This window comes from Convolutriloba macropyga, chromosome 3 (genome assembly GCF_964194025.1).
Source record: "Convolutriloba macropyga chromosome 3, txConMacr16.3, whole genome shotgun sequence".
Lineage (NCBI taxonomy): Eukaryota > Metazoa > Xenacoelomorpha > Acoela > Convolutidae > Convolutriloba > Convolutriloba macropyga.
Genome location: NC_134470.1, coordinates 36,890,009 through 36,902,001, shown reverse-complemented (window position 1 = coordinate 36,902,001; position 11,993 = coordinate 36,890,009).

Below are 11,993 nucleotides of genomic sequence, written 5' to 3'. Positions count from 1 at the left end.
ACTGTTTCTCCAACCATCCAATTAAATTAGCACATGATTTTGTATAACAAATATGGATGAAAGTTTTGCATATAAAAAGGAGAGAAAAGTTTGCAGTTCCTTAGATGGTTAATTTCAAAACTAGGCCTCAACATCGCCGGCCATTTTTTCCATCAGCTAAACATCCATACTTGATGATAAAATCCGGTTGAGCTCTACAACTGGTCGTTTGTATATTCCATTTTTTGTCTGCACATTTGCAGATCGGGTATCGCCGTCTGCACCAGATGCTGTTTCCAGAGCTCAAGCAATGTTGTAATCACCGCGCTTTTCATTGTCCTCTACAAGCCATACTTAGTCACCAACCTTCACATTTTCTATCTCAGATTGCTACTTTTTGCGTACGTTCATGGTGGAAAAATATTCCTTGCGAAAATTGTCCCGAATCAAGTTATCGTAAGCCTGTGACTGACAAAACAGATTTCTTTGATCTACATAATGGTCTGCCTAAGGTAGGCAGGGCGAGCAAACGTTTTTGTTGCCAATCAGAAGGGATTGGGTGTTAGAACCTCTAGATTTTTAACATCTGAACTTACTGGCGTGATCGGTCTCCCATTTAGAGTCTGTTCAACAAGGCACAGTGATGGAAAGGACGTCTTCCATGACGGAACGTGAGCCAAGAATAGCGTACATAGCCTTCCTGCTCTAGCGCACTAACTTCTCCCACACGCCGCGCAAAAATGTGGTGCGGCGGTTGGATTCAATTCCCAAACAATGCCTTCTTAAGCAAACCGCTCTTCGATTTGTTCACTATTCTATTCGTTATTGTACTCCTGAAACTCCCCTTTTGCTCCCACAAAATTTGTCCCATTGTCGCTGATAATTGTTAGTGGTTTGCCTGGTCTTGTAGAGAATCTCATGATTGCGTTGAGACAACAGTCTTTGTCCAATTTTGGAGCTCCTTCAATATGGACTTCTCACACTGACAGACACGTGAACAGACAACAACAACAACAAGGCTTTACTATTCGTCAGCCTATCTTCACAGTAAATGGTCCAAAATAGTTTATTCCAAAACTGAATACGTTGAAAACTGTGTGCGTTGACAACTGATCCTCAGGCAAATGGGACATTGGTGACTGTAAAGGTTGCGCCTTTCCTTTTCGGTAAATGATGCATTTGGCTTTAATTGATCTCAAAGCGTCTCGAATGCCAAGTATCCAGCAGCTGTGCTGAACTACGTTTCTAACATATTCAGTGCCTTCGTGATCACTAAGTATATGTTCCTTAATTAACCATAATTCAACTGCTTGGTGCTTCTAGTGCATCAATATCGGATGTTTTGTTGAAAAGTCAAGAAGCCTGCTTTTCATCAAGCATCCTTTAGCTTCAATTAGGCCATGATCATCCAGTAATCGACTAAACTGTACAAATTGGCTGTTTCGCGATATTTCTTTGGCATTGCTCAGCTTCTTTAACTCCTCAGGTAATTGTTTTTTTTTGGACTAATATGAAAATTAATTTCTTCGCTTTGTTAGTCTCTTCAACGCTAAACACTTTAGCTGTTGCTTTAATTTTTGCCAAACACGCGCTTCACATACGCTATTATGCTAACTAGCATGCTGAAATTGTTGAAACGATGCCCTTGAATTAGGATTGGCTCCTCGTTTGCTTTTGCTGCAAATACTGACGGATGAACTAATTGTTCATCTGAAGCAAATATGAGCTCCATTTGCTTTGGCCATTCACTTTCTATCTTTTGAGCCATTTTGGCCCAATTAACCACTCACTCCGTTTGAACTCATGAAAGCTCAGTAGGCGTGTTCCTATATCCGCACGATTGTGAACTCCACTTACATGTTTTCATTGAGAAACATTGATTGTGTCGAGTATTTCAGCAGCTCTGTGTGTCACAAACACTTGCTGTTTGCGATGAGAGCTGTGAATCCAATGCAAAACTGTAGTTGAGTCTGACCAATTTGTAGAAAAATTCTTTGCATTTCATGTTCTTTGACAATTTGCTTATTCAGCCGTACTGCCATAACTGCTGCTTGGAGTTCTTGTCTCGGGATTGACGAATGCCGCATTGGCGCGCTTCTACATTTGCCAACCAGGAAGGCTAAGTCTGCTGGCTCATCTCTCTGATGTAATGATTATTGTGCAACACAACACATTGTATCCTCTGATGCATCGGCAAACACATGTAATTCAATTTTTTCAATTGCTGCTCTGAAATATCTTCGATCAGTGTTTGTTTCGGCGAGTACTGGTTTGCCTCATCTTTGCCATATTTGTGGCCACATTCGTTTCAACAGTTTTCTTATTTGAACGTTGAAGGGAGCGAACAAATCAACGGGGCCGAAAACAGAGGAAACTATGGAAAATTGTTTTCTCTGTGTTACTGGTTCCTTTATTTCCTTTTTTGTCCCTTTGCACACCTGAAAGCTGTCATCTGCCACCGTTCATTGAAGTCCCCCAACACAGATGATCTGTCTGCCTTGGGTTCAACTTCAATCTATTTCATTCGGGTGTTTGATAGCAAGTGCTCTGGTATTACTCCTTCTACAGCTCCACTGTTTGTTATACACTTTTTTAAATCAAAACCATGCTTCGAGAGAAATTCGTAGCAACTGGTTGCACACTTCAACGGTTTCTTCAAGTGTCTGCAGAAATTTGGTGAGATTATCCATATAAAATTTGTTTTCAATTACTCGGGCAGCTATTGGACATTGACTTGACGCTCGTTGCTAATTCCAACTTTTTTCAAGGCGGAGTTGGCACTTGTTGGTGAAGTCTTGGCACCGAAGACATGTCGTTGGTTCTCGTATATCTTCAGAGCTTCTTTCACTGTGGACTTAAAGAGAAACCATAACCAGCTTCCATCGTCTTTGGAAACCGAAACTTGAAGAGATATTGATTCGATATCAGCAGTGATTGCAATTGGACATTCAGTGAACCTGAAGATCGTTCCGATTAAGCCATGCAGTAAATTTGGACCAGTCAGCAGTTTGTCATTCAAACGGACGTCTTTATACTTTGATGCAGCATTGTATACTCGTCTAACTTTGACGGGTTTATTTGGGTTTAGAACGGGATGATGTGGCAGATACCATTCCTTCCCAAAATGACAAAAAATCTCATTGTATCTTTTCGTCATGGGACCACTGACTACCCAACACAATTGGCTTAAAACTCCAACGGACTCATCGGGTTTTCCACATTTATAATCAGGAGGTCTTTGCAGTCCATTGGCATCTTGACCAACTATTATGCCAACTTCCATGAGATTGAATCTCCTATTTGGGGGAACTGACAAAACATCAAATTGATTTTTCTACACTTCTTAGTCATAAGTGGTGTTTCCCAGCGAGATTGAGAGAAGAACAAACGCTTCAATTGTGCTCACTTTTAAGTGAGCACCTTTAACCGCTATCGAGATTTTCTCAGTCTTTAAATGCTTTGTGCCATGAATATTTGCTACATTAAGAGTGATATCGTTTGTTTGAGCTTGCAGTTTTGTCTGTATGCTCTTGTCGAAAAACGAAACTGTTTAACCATTGTTCGTAAAGACATAGGTGTTTGATAGGCTGTCGCCATATTCAACTGATACAATCTGCGCTGTAGCGGTCCGTGGCACTCAAGTTTTTGAACAATGGGCAGTTCGAAAATATATGAGTGCCATCTGCTAACGGAAACTGATCAATTTTCTTGGTTCTTTCTCATTAGAATTGGCCGTGAAGTTCAATCCCTTTGGAAACTCTTGGTCTTCGCCTCCAGTTTTCTGGTCATCGACTTTTTGCTCTTCTTCATAAATTGAGAAACTTGCAAGTAAAAACGTCATTCTGGCTAGCCATTTTTCAAACATAACTAGATCAGGTCAGTCTTCATCTTTGTTGTCAACGTGAAACCACCACTTCTCTTTGAGGTTGTGTGGCAATTTATCAACAGCCATTTATAGTGTTGAACTTGATCGCCAATCACCCAGCTGCTGGTACTCTTTGATTACGTTCACGAAATTCGTGACTGTTAATGGGAAGTTCATGAGACTTGTTGAGTAATGCTGTTTAACTGGTGGAGTTTTTTTGAGAGTTTTAGCTGTGCGTCTACTACAAAATGAGGTCAGTCTAATTTTTTTTGAGAATTTTCCATTCTGCGTCATTAAACTGTCCTGAATATCCAGTTCCTGACACTGCCGCTTCTGCTTTACCGCTTAACAGTGTTATCAGGTAGCTCATTTTTTAGATACTGGTATAAGTTTGTTATGTGCAGTAGCTAGGAACAAGTTTGTTGGCTCTGGCCATTTTAATGGATTGCCATCAAAAATTTGAGTCTCAGTGAGCGTGACTGATTGCTACTTGCTTGCATAGGGTAGTAACGGGAATCTTTTAAAGGGAAAGAATTCTGCCCTCATTACTCGACGATTCTGTTTGGTCTCTATCTCAGTACGTTGTAGAATGAAATTGAAACTTATCTGAGTCGAGTGCCCAAAATGAAGCATCTGTTGGCTTATCTGCTGACCAATTAAATGGTGGTTTTTCCCCTTGTTTTGATGAAACGGCTTCAAAAGCATCCGCGTTGTGGTTAAAAGCAGATCGTTTCAGTTCGCATTCGAGATCTTGTTGCTGCTCAAAAAACTGTCGCTCACTTTCAAGCTCCTTTCTCTGATTGTCTAATCCTAGTTTTTTTTCCTTCAAACCGTAACCGTTCTAGTCTCATTTTCATTTCGAACTCAGCCTCGAGTTTTTTGATCTGCTCTCCTTTTCTCTGCAACACTGAGGAAGTTTCTGAACAATTTGAAGAAGCTTCTCCGCTAATCGCACCTCCCTCAGGTTCATTTTCTAAAGAGACGAAGTTGGAATCATTCTTCGGAAGATTTTTGTTGTTATTTTCTGGCTCAGTTTTTTTTCTCTGATGACAGCTTTGGCAGACTCATTTCTTTCATTTCTTCTGTATGAATCTCTTTTGTAGTTTTATCCCAGTATATATACCTTTTCCAATTTGTGTGGAGTATCCAACTCTTTTCTCACTTCTCTCGTTTTCGTATTCAGAATATCAAGTAATTTTTCCGACTTTTCAAAAAGTTTCTGAATCTTCCGAATGAGCAGTGGAATTCAAAAATCTTATATCTGACTGATATCTTGAAACAAAATTTTCAATTTAGTTGGCCGATCATATTTGTTGAAGTTCTTCCACTGAAGTGTGCTGATTGGCCGGTGAATTGAAATTACGATTGCGTACTGTGGTAAAATGAACCTTTTGGGTATTTTCATTTGTAAACGCTGTTGGTTCCGATTTTTCTTGTGTAGCGGAAGTTGCCATTTGCTCAAATTTCTTCTTTGAAAAAACAACAGTTTGACTATCACTATTCGGTTTGGCGGACAAATGTAACGGCTGCTCGTTTCCAAAAATTTAGTGATTTTTGTACCACCCAGTTTGTTACGCGGCTTCAAATCTGTCGTTTAAATGATTTGTGTGCGTTTGCCTTTCTGACTTTATCACTTTATTTTCCAATTAATCCAATATTAAGAGCTGTAATTCTCCTTCAAGGACTCTTGTAGCACGCATTTAATTGAGTTAATAATTTGATTGAACAAAATTTCACTCCTCTTGAATTAAGTCGAATAATTTAACAAAGTTTTGCTTCTTAAATTGTTTTTGACTTTTGAAAGTTAATGTTATTTTTTTTGAGGTTGTGATCCGATTTTTGCAAATCCCAAAACATAGAATTGTACGATTAATTCTGAAGTTTTGATCTTGACAAAAATCAACCGTTTTTATGGAGTGGTTTTTAAAGAACAGACTTTTTTTCTGTTCACTACTGATTTTGTAAAAACTTTCTGAAACTCAATTTAGTTTCCTGTTCGATTGAAATAACATTTATTTAGAAAGAACAATTCGCTATCCAGCAATTGGAAGTAATTTGCCACTCATAAGGCCTAATTTTTCCACTTTGGAAATTTGTTCCCGAGAATGAAGTTATTGAGTAGTTTCAATTTATTTCTTTTTTTTTAGATTTCGATGAGAGCAACTGAGTACAACACTCAGAAAATTGTTCTGATCTGATCTTTTAGATCACCAGTCACATAATTTTACACCAAATATTGATTCAACAAAATACATAATTTTCAAGATCGATTTATTACTTTGTGGGCATATTTCCTGTTGTTTATTTGGTTTGCTCACAAAGCACTCTAGTTGAAGCAGATACTATTCAATTTTTATGGTGACTTGTACGTAAGTACTTCCAATTATATGGGTAATTGTTTCCCCAACCACGCAAATTGAATAGCACATAAATTTGTATAACAAATATGGATGACTGTTTTACACATGAACAGGAGAGAATTGTTTACAGTTCCTTAAATGGTTAAATTCAAAGCTCGGCCTCAACAGCCATGATCATACTTTACAAAATGTAGGTAGCCATGCCAGACTCTATGGAAGGGCCGCGGTCTACACTCACCGCTTGACCAAATCGTTGTGCTCAGATGTGACTTGGGTTGTGCGTCTCATCCTAGGACAACTTGATGAATCCATAATTTCAGTGAGCAACAGCCAATGTTTAGCCTCAAGCACCGCAAGCGAGACAGTTAAGCAAAGTCGAAATGTTATAGTCAGTAACAACTTTCTTTTCAAATTGAAATGTTTTTCCCCTTTGTTTAAATCTGAAATTTCGATATTATTTGGAGTCGCAAAAATGAAACTCGCAAACCATAGGTCTTTTCTCATAATTTAGTAGGTCTGCCCCAGTATAGGTCCACTGTTTATTGCTTTTTGCATATGATTCATTCAATCTGGCCTCACTTCTGGCGTTTGGTCTGTTTGGTTTCGACCAAGGTCCTGGCCTCTCTTTTCTTCACTTACTTCTCAACCTGATCCCCACCTGATCAAGGAACTGTTCGTAAGCTCTCAAACTCTTCTAACCAATTGTTTTATTATATTTTTTGTTATTCGAGGCTTTATTTATCAAAATATTTACGTTTAAGACTCAATTTTCTCACTCAAACGTCTAGCAGGAGTGAACTATTTGAAAATTTGATTACTATCTGAAAAAAAAATTGTATGGAACTTTCAAATTTCGCATAATCCTGTGACTTCGTTTTCAACTTTAGTACAAAAAACTCATCTGGTTTTCCACATTTATAATCAGGAGGTCTTTGCAGTTCATTGGCATCTTGACCAACTATTATGCCAACTTCCATGAGATTGAATCTCCTATTTGGTAGAACTGACAAAAGATCAAATTGATTTCTCTACACTTCATAGTCATAAGTGTTGTTTCCCAGCGAGATTGAGAGAAGAACAAACGCTTCAATTGTGCTCACTTTTAAGTGAGCACCTTTAACCGCTATCGAGATTTTCTCAGTCTTTAAGTGCTTTGTGCCATGAATACCTTCTGCATTAAGAGTGATATCGTTTGTTTGAGCTTGCAATTTTGTTTGTATGCTCTTGTCGAAAAACGAAACTGTTTAACCATTGTTCGTAAAGACATATGTGTTTGATAGGCTGTCGCCATATTCAACTGATACAATCTGCGCTGTAGCGGTCCGTGGCACTCAAGTTTTTGAACAATGGGCAGTTCGAAAATATGTGAGTGCCATCTGCTAACGGACACTGATCAATTTTCTTGGTTCTTTCTCATTAGAATTGGCCGTGAAGTTCAATCCCTTTGGAAACTCTTGGTCTTCGCCTCCAGTTTTCTGGTCATCGACTTTTTGCTCTTCTTCATAAATTGAGAAACTTGCAAGTAAAAACGTCATTCTGGCTAGCCATTTTTCAAACATAAATAGATCAGGTGAGTCTTCATCTTTGTTGTCTACGTGAAACGACCACTTCTCTTTAAGGTTGTGTGGCAATTTATCAACAGCCAGCCATTTATAGTGTTGAACTTGATCGCCGATCACCCAGCTGCTGGTACTCTTTGAGTACGTTCACGAAATTCGAGACTGTTAACGAGAAGTTTATGAGACTTGTTGAGTTATGCTATTTATCTGTTGGAGTTTTTCTGAGCGTTTTAGCTGTGCGTCTCCTACAAAATGAGGTCAGCCTAATTTTTTTTCGAGAATTTTCCTTTCTGCGTCATAAAACTGTCCTGAAGAGCCAGTTCCTGACACTGCCGCTTTTGCTTTACCTCTTAACAGTGTATTCAGGTAGCTCATTTTTTTTGAATACTGTTATAAGTTTGTTATGTACAGTAGCTAAGAACAAGTTTGTTGACTCTGGCCATTTCAATGGATTGCCATCGAAAATTTGAGTCTCAGTTAGCGTGACTGATTACTACTTGCTTGCATAGGGTAGTAACGGGAATCTCCTAAAGGGAAAGACTTCTGCCCTCATTACTAGACGTTTCTGTTTGGTCTCTATCTCGGTACGTTGTAGAATGAAATTGAAACTTATCTGAGTCGAGTACCCAAGATGAAGCATCTGTTGGCTTATCTGCTGACCAATTGAAAGGTAGTTTTTCCCTTTGTTTTGATGAAGCAGCTTCAAAAGCACCCGCGTTGTTGTTAATAGCAGCTCGTTTTAGTTCACATATGAGATCTTGTTTTCTGCTCAAAAAACTGTCGCTTACTTTCAAGCTCATTTCTCTGATTGTCTAATCCTAGCTCTTTTCCTTCAAACCGTAATCGTTCTAGTCTCATTTTCATTTCAAACTCAAACTCGAGTTTTTTGATCTGCTCTCCTTTTCTCTGCAACACTGAGGAAGTTTCTGAATTTTTTGAAGTGCCTTCTCCGCTAACAGCACCTCCCTCAGGTTCATTTTCTAAAGAGATGAAGTTGGAATCATTCGTTGGATGATTTTTGTTGTTATCTTTTTGCTCAGTTGTTTTTCTCTGATGACATATTTGCAGACTCATTTCTTTCATTTCTTCTGTATGAATCGCTTTCGTAGTTTTATCCGAGTATATATACCTTAACCAATTTGTGTGGAGTATTCAACTCTTTTCTCACTTGTCTCGTTTTTGTATTCAGAATATCAAGTAAAGTTTCCGAGTTTTCAAAAATTTTCTAAATCCTCCGAATGAGCAGTGGGATTCAAAAATCTTATATCTGACTGATATTTGGACACAGAATTTTCAATTTAGTTGGCCGATCGTTCGCTTCTGTTAGCTCGAAGCCGATAAAAACGCTTATGATAAGCTTCGTCTAATAGCTCTTCAAATCGTTTTTTGTGTCTTCTGACTTGATTTGTTTGGTCAAGTTCTTGCAGTGACGTGTGATGATTGGTCGGTGAATTGAAATTACGATTGCCTATTCCTGTGGTGAAATGAACTTTTTGGGTATTTTCGTTTGTAAACTCTGTTTGTTCCGATTTTTCTTGTGCAGCCAAGAAGTTGCCTTTTGCGCAAATTTCGTCTTTGAAAACATCAGTTTGACTATCACTGTATCACTGTTCAGTTTGGCGGACAAATGTAACGTCTGCTCATTTTCCAAAACTAAGTGATTTTTGTACCACCCAGTTCGTTAAGCGGCTTCAAATCTGTCGTAAAAATGTTTTGTGTGCGTTTGCCTTTTTACTATATCGCTTTACTTTCCAATTAATGCAATAATAATAACTGTAATTCTCCTCCATAGACTAATGTAGCACGCATTTAACTGAGTTAACAATTTGGTTAAGCACAATTTTACTCCGCTTTAATTAACTCGAATTATTCAACAATGTTTTGCTTCTTAAATTGTTTTGACTTTTGAAAGTTATTTTTTTGAGTTTGCGATCCGATTTTCGCAAATCCCAACGAATAGAACTGTACAATTGATTCTAAAGTTTTGACCATGACAAAAATCAACCATTTTTTTGGATTCGTTTTTAGAGAACAGATTTTTTTTGTTTCCAGTACTGATTTTGTAAGTGTTTTAGAATTTTTTTTACTTTCGGAAACTCAATTTAGTCATATTTGGCTGAAGTTTTCTGTTCAATTGAACTAGCAATTATTGAGATAAAACAATTTTCTATCCAGCAATTGAAACTAGTTTGCCGCTCATAAGGCCTAATTTTTCAACACTGGAACTTTGTTCCCGAGAAAGAAGGTATTTAGAAATTTTAATTGATTTCTCTTTTTGGAATTAGATGAGAGCAACTGAGTACAACACTAAAAAAATTGTTCTGATCTGATCTCTTAGATCACCAGTCACATAATTTTACACCAAATATTAATTCAACAAAATACATAATTTTCAAGATCGATTTATTACTTTGTGGGCATATTTCCTGTTGTTTATTTGGTTTGCTCACAAAGCACTCTAGTTGAACCAGATACTATTCAATTTTTATGGTGACTTGTACGTAAGTACTTCCACTTATATGGGTAATTGTTTCCCCAACCACGCAAATTGAATAGCACATAAATTTGTATAACAAATATGGATGACTGTTTTACACATGAACAGGAGAGAATTGTTTACAGTTCCTTAAATGGTTAAATTCAAAGCTCGGCCTCAACAGCCATGATCATACTTTACAAAATGTAGGTAGCCATGCCAGACTCTATGGAAGGGCCACGATCTACCCCCAGCGCATGTCTAAGTCGTTCTGCTCAGAGCTGACTTGACTTGGGTCGTGCACCTCATCCTAGGACAACTTGATGAATCCATCATTTCTGTGAGCAACAGCCAATGTTTAGCCTCCAGCAGCGAAAGTAAGATAGTTAAGCAAATTCGCAATGTTATAGTCAGTAACTACTTTCTTTTCAAATTGAAATGCTTTTTCCCCTTTCAGTAAAATCTGAACTTTCGATATTATTTCGGGTCGCGAAAATTGAAACTCGCAAACCATAGGTCTTTGCACATATTTTAGTAGGTCTGCCCCAGTATAGGTCCACGGTTTTTTGCTTTTTGCATATGATTCTTTTCGATCTGGCCTCGCTTCTGGCTTTTGGTCTGTTTGGTTTCGACCAAGGTCGACCTCTCTCTTCTTCACTTACTTCTCAACCTGATCCCGACGTGATCAAGGAACTGTTCCTAAGCTCTCAAACTCTTCTAACCATTTGTTTTTACCTTTTTTCTGTTATCAGAGTCTTAATCTCTTAAAAAATTTACGTTTAAGACTCATTTTTCTTTCTCAAACTTCTAGCAGGAGTGAACTATTTGAAATTTTGCATACTATCTGAAAACAAAAATTTTATGGAGCTTTCGAATTTCGCATAACCCCGTGACGTCGTTTTCGACTTTAATACAAAAAACTTTGCATTGTGCATAGCAAGTAGCATGGTTTTCGGTTTCCTGCATATGTTTCAAAAGTTTGAGCAACTTGAGTTTAAGTTTAAGTTCGAGTTTAAGTTCATAAAGAGACGCAAATGTGTTCATTTTAAGAGCTATTCAATGTACTGTTTGGGACAAATATTGGTTGAAAAATGAGATTAAAACAACCTTGGTTGCTTTCGAGCAAATAATGATTAGCCTACAATCGTTTTTCAATTTTCCTCTCTACAGGAAATTACAAATGCAAATCGAACGCATTTATTATATTTAAAAACTGTCAACTTGATTTGATTTGAAATCGCTGCTTTTTTTCTCAAATATAGGTGAGGTGAGGTAGACAATTTATTTTTTTTAAAGTTTTCAATCCCCCCTCCCAGATATATGATGTGATTCCCTTCAACTCTCAATATGAAGACTCTCTATAATGGAAATTTTACGTCTTGATTTCGTCTTTTTTTTTACATCTGATTGAAATTATTGAAATTTTTATATAATTTGTAATGAAGGGTTTTCCATATAAGATAGTATAAACCATAATTATTGCAAAGATGCATTATTTCAGTATCATAGGTTAGAGGAGAAAATTAAAAAACTGTTGGTTGATGGGGGGTGCTAGTGGGGGGTTGTAACTAGAATTACTTTTTTGAGTATTTGTTTTTGATAAAAATCAAGACCAATATGGTTTCCTTTACGCGAAAAGATGTCGTTGACTTGATCAAAAATTAGAATGGCTCTCGTTTTGTGCACACGATTTTTTCAAGTGCTCTTATAGAGCACATGATGCTAAAATTATGATCCGCAAATCCAAAACTAGT